Source organism: Pinus tabuliformis, chromosome 4_2 (genome assembly GCF_031772625.1).
Source record: "Pinus tabuliformis cultivar Carrire ecotype Pingquan chromosome 4_2, CPIR1, whole genome shotgun sequence".
In the NCBI taxonomy this organism is placed as follows: Eukaryota; Viridiplantae; Streptophyta; class Pinopsida; order Pinales; family Pinaceae; genus Pinus; species Pinus tabuliformis.
Window position 1 is genome coordinate 866,166,410 of NC_142304.1, and position 6,433 is coordinate 866,172,842.

Below are 6,433 nucleotides of genomic sequence, written 5' to 3' on the forward strand. Positions count from 1 at the left end.
ACCTCATAACCCACAACAGAATGGGGTGGCTAAAAGGAAGAACAGATCTATTGTGGGAGCAGCTCGAGCGATGTTGCATGACCTAAGCCTACCACTTCATCTGTGGGTTGAGGCATGTAATACAACATTATACCTTTAGAACAGAAGTCCTCATTGTGTTTTGGGGATGAAGGCACCTATGGAGGCTTTTTCGGTGAAGCGACCAAATGTGGGTCACTTCCGCATCTTTGGATCACTAGTTTTCTGTCATGTGACCAAAGATGCTCAGAAGAATCTAGACCCAACAGCTGAGTTGGGGATACTTGTGGGGTACACAGATACACCCCACAACTATCGTGTGTTTCTGCTTGCCAGTCAGAGGACTATAGTGTGTAGGGATCTGAAGTTCGACGAGCAGAGAGCCATGCGAGTGTCACTTGAGAGGGAGCTCAAGTTGCATGGAGATGAGGAACTTTTAGTTCCAAAGGAGGAGGAGCCTCCTGATGATGTGAATCAACCACATGCAGAGGATCCAGTAGTGGAGACCACTACACCTAGAGAGTCTTCCAGAGACGGGCGGAAACGCTCGCGGGAAGCTGACAGATTGATGCTAGATGCGAGAGAGAATGTGGGGAAGCCATCCTCTCAACGCAGACAAAGGAGATCTCCCAAGAGATACACTAGCTACATGGCCCTGGTTGGGGAGTGTGTAGTGACCGAACCTTCTTCTTTTCATGAGGCAGTGCAACAACTAGTTTGGGTTGATGCAATGGTAGAAGAGTACAATTATATCACATGGAATAGTGTGTGGGATGTTGTCCCTAGACCTGGGGACAAGTCAATGGTTAGTTCCCGATGGCTTTACAAGGTAAAGTAGGCAACTGATGGCAGTTTTGAGAAACACAAGGCAAGGTTTATTGCCCGAGGTTTCTCACAGGTTGAGGGGATCGACCACGATGGGACCTTTTCTCCTGTAGCAAGGTACTCATCTATGAGATCGATGCTAGCACTATCAACTTAGATGGGTTGGAAGATCCAACAGATGGATGTGAAGACGACGTTCCTCAATGGGAAGATTGAGGAAGAGGTATACATTGAGCAACTCGAAGGATTTGAGACCTTCGATCGTGAGTCGCATGTTTTCTGACTCAAGACAGCACTATATGGGTTGAAGCAAGCACCTCGTGCTTGGTATGCTAGGATCGAAAGCTATTTCACTGGGTTGGGTTTCACCAAGAGTGAAGCAGATGCGAACCTTTACAACATCATGGTACAAGGTAAGCCATTGATTATTGTACTTTATGTCGATGATCTGATTTTGATAGGTGATGATCAGCTGATCAAATCTTGCAAGGAGGACCTTGCAAGAGAGTTTGAGATGAAGGACATGGGCCTCATGCACTACTTTCTAAGCATGGAAGTGTGGCATAAAGATGGGGAAGTATTTGTGTCTCAAGGCAAGTATGCCAATGAGATACTCAGACGCTTTCACATGGAGAAGTGCAAACCCATGCAGACTCCTCTAGCTGGGAATTGAAGGAAGGAGGATGCTACTTCAGGTGAGGCAGTAGCTGCTACTGTTTATCGGTAGCTGGTGGGTTCACTCATGTATCTGGTGAACACATGACTCGACTTATGCCTTACGATGAACTAGCTGAGTCAAGTTATGGTTCAACCTACCAAGCTATTTTGGAAGGTAGCGAAGCTTGTGCTGAGATATCTCAGAGGCACTACACAGTACAGATTGTGGTACAAACTGATGGAGGGAGTGAAGCTTCAAGGCTTCATAGATGCGGATTGGGTTGGTAGTCCATCAAACTAGAAGAGCACTTCTGGAGGAATCTCCAACCTTGGTTTAGCTGCAGTTTCTTGGTATAACAAGAAATAGAGATCAATTGTACTTAGCTGAGCAGAGGCTGAATACATGGCTGCTAGTCAGGTAGCATGCGAGGCCATTTGGATGCGGAAGATTCTAGTGGGACTGTTTGGTTAGATGATGGATCCTACAATGATATACTGTGATAATCAGAGTTGCATAAAACTCTCTCAGAATCCAGTGTTTCATGATAGGTCCAAGCATATAGATATATGTTACCATCATCTACGGGACTGTGTGGTCAAGAGGATCATGATGTTGCAGTATGTTTTGACTGAGGAGCAGGATGCTGATATTTTGACTAAGGCATTATCAAAATGCAAGTTCGAGTTCCACAGAGACAGGATCAGGTTACTGATAATCCCTTTCTTGTTAAGAGGGAGTGTTGAGATTTGCAACAAGAAATGCTAAAAATAGCACTGCTATAAAATAGTCAGGCTATAAATAGTAGTTCAGCCATTGTGGATCTTAACAACAATGGGTGAAAAGTGAAAGTGCTAAAAATAGCTTTTCCAAAAATAGCATTTCGAGATCCCTTCTTAGTTTAGTCAGTCTCTGGACTAAACATAGGAAGTAAAATTCGAATTTGATGTTAAAAACTGTTTGTAAATTGCAAGGAAAATTTTAAGAACCACCCTAAATTTATATGTATAATAAATGGGCCAATCCACATGATACATAGGAAAAATGGGAGGTGATTTTATCAATAATATAATATGTATATATAATTTTTTTGGCAAATCTCTCACCAGATTATATTATCTTGCACAGTGATGGAGAATCTTTCACTGAATTATAAAATCTTGTAAGATCTTAGAAAATCTTTTACTGAATAATAAAACATTGTGAAGTCTTAGCGAATGTTTTGTTAAAGTATGAAACCATATATGATAATAAGAAAACATATTCATTAAACTGTAATATACTAACATACATGTTTGAAAAAAGAAACATAATTTTCTCTTCTTACAAACAATGTTCCAAATTTCAATGGTCGTGTTTGTCAAGGTTCTTGCAATACACTCTTTCATATCCTTCTATTAGTTTTGATAATATTCCACAACAAAGTTCTTGTAGGTGTTGATATTGACAACGAGTTCTGTCAAGGTAGGGGAGATTAACCTTTTCTCTACAACTTTTGTCAAGCTACCACTTTTTCAAGTTATCAAATTTCTTTCTTATTCCATAGACTCCAACTGCGAGATAAGAAAAAACACATCAAGTTTGTTTACCCCAACACGCCAACAAGTAGCAAGCCCCAACTATACTATATAAGAAAGTATTAGGTATCCCATGGGCTTGAAGGGGATCTAATTGAAAGAAGTGACCATTGTGAAAATCCTTCCAATCAATATATGAATATATAAATGTCGATTTATTATTATTTTAATTGGAAATCTTCAATTAAATAATAAAATTTAATTATGTCTCTCCCAATCTAAATTGCTTATTAGCATAATTCACTACCCTCATAGGTCTCACATTTTTTAACAGCGTTGTAACATGTAGATTAATTTCCTTTTTGGTGAACAATCTCCACCTTTTAGGAGAATATGGTGCAGTGGCTCCAACCCCTACAGATCATTAGGACAAACACAAACTAAGAATAGCACAAAAGACGAAAGGTTGTACAAACCAACTTATTTTTCAAACAACTAATCCAACATCAGTACCTAAACTTTTTCATGAAGATATCATATTGAGAATGTTGAGAAATCTTCTGCGAGGGTGATGCGGAAAGAGTGATAAGGTTTCATTGTTTTGAATTTTTTTTGTTAAATTAGAAAAAGTTAAAAACCAATATTAATGGAGATATTGGTATTTTTTACTAAATTTTGTGAAGTGACTAAATGTAGCTTTAACCATTCACCTTAATATGTTTTTACAATATAATTTCCTAAGTCTATTTAATATCTTCATTATCATAAAAACCAACCTATATCCATCTTAACTCCACATCTATCACTCTTAGGGGGATGAAATCTATTTATCCCTCTGAGCACTTGGTAGACCTAGAATTAAGATGGATCTAAGATGATAGAATTTCCCCTTTAAATAGTTTATGCTCACATGAATACCATGGGTGAATACCATGGGTTATCATAAACCTAGAGCTTAAAAATTATTATTAGTAATTTATAAAAAGTAATAAAATTAATAATTGATTTTTATTTTATTTTTTATTTTAACGAAGTTAAAATGTTTAACATACATTAAATTACAACATCCATTTTTACTCTTGATCCACCAAGCCCCAAGAGGGTTCAAATATTTTTTCACTCTATGCTAGTTTGCATATCACGATATTCGATACCTCTCGGGGCTTAGTAGATCCAGAGTAAAGATGGATCTATGCTAGTTTAATTCCCCCATTTAAATAGGCTACATTCCACGTGAATACTGTGGGTCAATACCATGTGCCATTTTTATTTTTTTTAATACTAAGATTAATAATGTTTTTTTGCATGGTATTAATAATAATCTAGCCCATGTTATTTGGCCCACAGTATTTTGCCCATAGGTTTCACCTAAATATAATGCATTTTTTGAGTGTTTGTAAATATAAAAAAATGTTTTATTTGTTTACCATACCTCTTGTTTATTTATATTTTTATTAATTTACCATACATCTTTTACAAATATGGTATTTGGCCCATAGGATTCACTTAAATAAAACCTCTTTTTTGAGCATTCATAAATAGAAAGAGGGTTATGGACTAAATATAAAAAGAGGTTTTATTTATTTACCATACGTCTATTTTATTTATATTTTTATTTATTTACCATACTTTTTGAGTACCTATAAAAATAGGTTTTATTTATTTACCATACCTCCACTTTATTTATATTTTTATTTGTTTACACCGTTGCATGTATATAAGGTGACTTATGGAGTAAATATAAAAAATGTTTTATTCATTTACCGTACCTCTCATTTATTTATATTTTTATTAATTTACCATACCTCTTTTATAAATATAGTATTTGGCGCATAGGATTAGGGCGAATGGAAGCTTGTAACTCCTAGTTTCAAGGGCTAAATTTATCTTTTTTGCCCTCTCCCTTAAAATAAGGTGGGCTATTTGAGGTGATTTGTAAAAATGTAGTATGATACAAAATATTCACCCACTAAAAATTTAAAACCCCTTAATTTCCCCAAAGGGCGAACATTTGCCCCTAAAATTTTCCATGGAAAATTGATTAATTAATTCATCTTGAGTTAATTAGTTAAGGAATTATGAACATGAAGTAATTAGTTAAGGAATTATGAACATGAAGTCTATGTGAGGACATGCAACAATTTCTCCTTTGATTGAGGGATTTATCCATCAGTTAAAGAGATAATAGTGAGTTGTAATATTGAGTTGTAATTAGTTGGCGTAGTTAACTGAGTCAAGTCCAGTCAAATTAATTAAACAGTTTGTTAAATTAATGAGAGTTCAGTTAGTTAATGCTTGCATGCATGTAACTACTATATTTCAGATAACTGAAGATTCACTCATGGATAACTCATGCATGTCAGTTCAGTCAGAGACCCAGTTGAGATCAGATGGAGGGACAATGTACTATCAGTTGTTAGAATATTCCATTGTGAATATTCCTTGCATGCAGAAGGAATAGTATTCCTTAAGGATTGCGTAGTTGGATCAGAGGTAACAATGAGTGCGATGAGGCAAATTCACACATGTGACATCATTGGACCCCAATCAAAATTGTGCAAAGAAATAGGAGGCTTGGAGGGCTCGAGGAAGATATATTCTATGTCTATTGAGTCTGTGAGTAGAGTTGATTGATTGCAAAGAGAGTAGGATAGTTTGAGAGTTGATTTTTTTTGTAACTTGAACAAGATTTCCACTTGTATGATAATACAGAGTTGGGGTTTTAGGCTGGTGCTTTCCCCAGTGATATATCTTCTGTGTTATGGTTGATTACTTCTCATTCTCAGTTATATTTGTTCTTGGTTGATGTTGCTCATGTTCGATTAAGCTTCCGCTAAATTGCTTGTAGAAGTAGATCAAGTGTTTTGCTTTAGTACATTGCATTACCAGGTGATCTACAGTGGGAATTTCTACAAAGACCTTTACTAGAGTCCCAGTTTGCCTTAGATTGTACTCCTTACCTATCAACTATTATCTATCTTCAACCCTAAATTTGATAGGAGATAAATTGGGGTAGTTTATCAAAATATCGGTGGAAACGCTACAGGGAAGATATACGTTGATGCAAATTTTTGTGTGGAAATGTATGTTTCTAGAGACCTGCCTAAAGCAAAAAACTAGAGTTCAGTGATGAAATAAGGTTACAATCTGTCGACTATGAGAATATTTCGTTCAGGTGTAGATGGTTCCATGAACATCGTCACCTGATTCAGGAATTCCCTTTGAATAAAGTGGAAAAATAAGGAAAATAATCAAAATGAAAGGATGTTGATGGATTTGTAAGACCTAACCCAAGGGGAAGGGCTAATCATGAAAAACAATAGAGAAACGAGGGAGGGAGAAAAGCCTATGGAAATAGCTATGAAATTGTGTGAGAAGAGAACCTAGAAAATAATGGGGTTGAAGAAGTGTTGTTGAC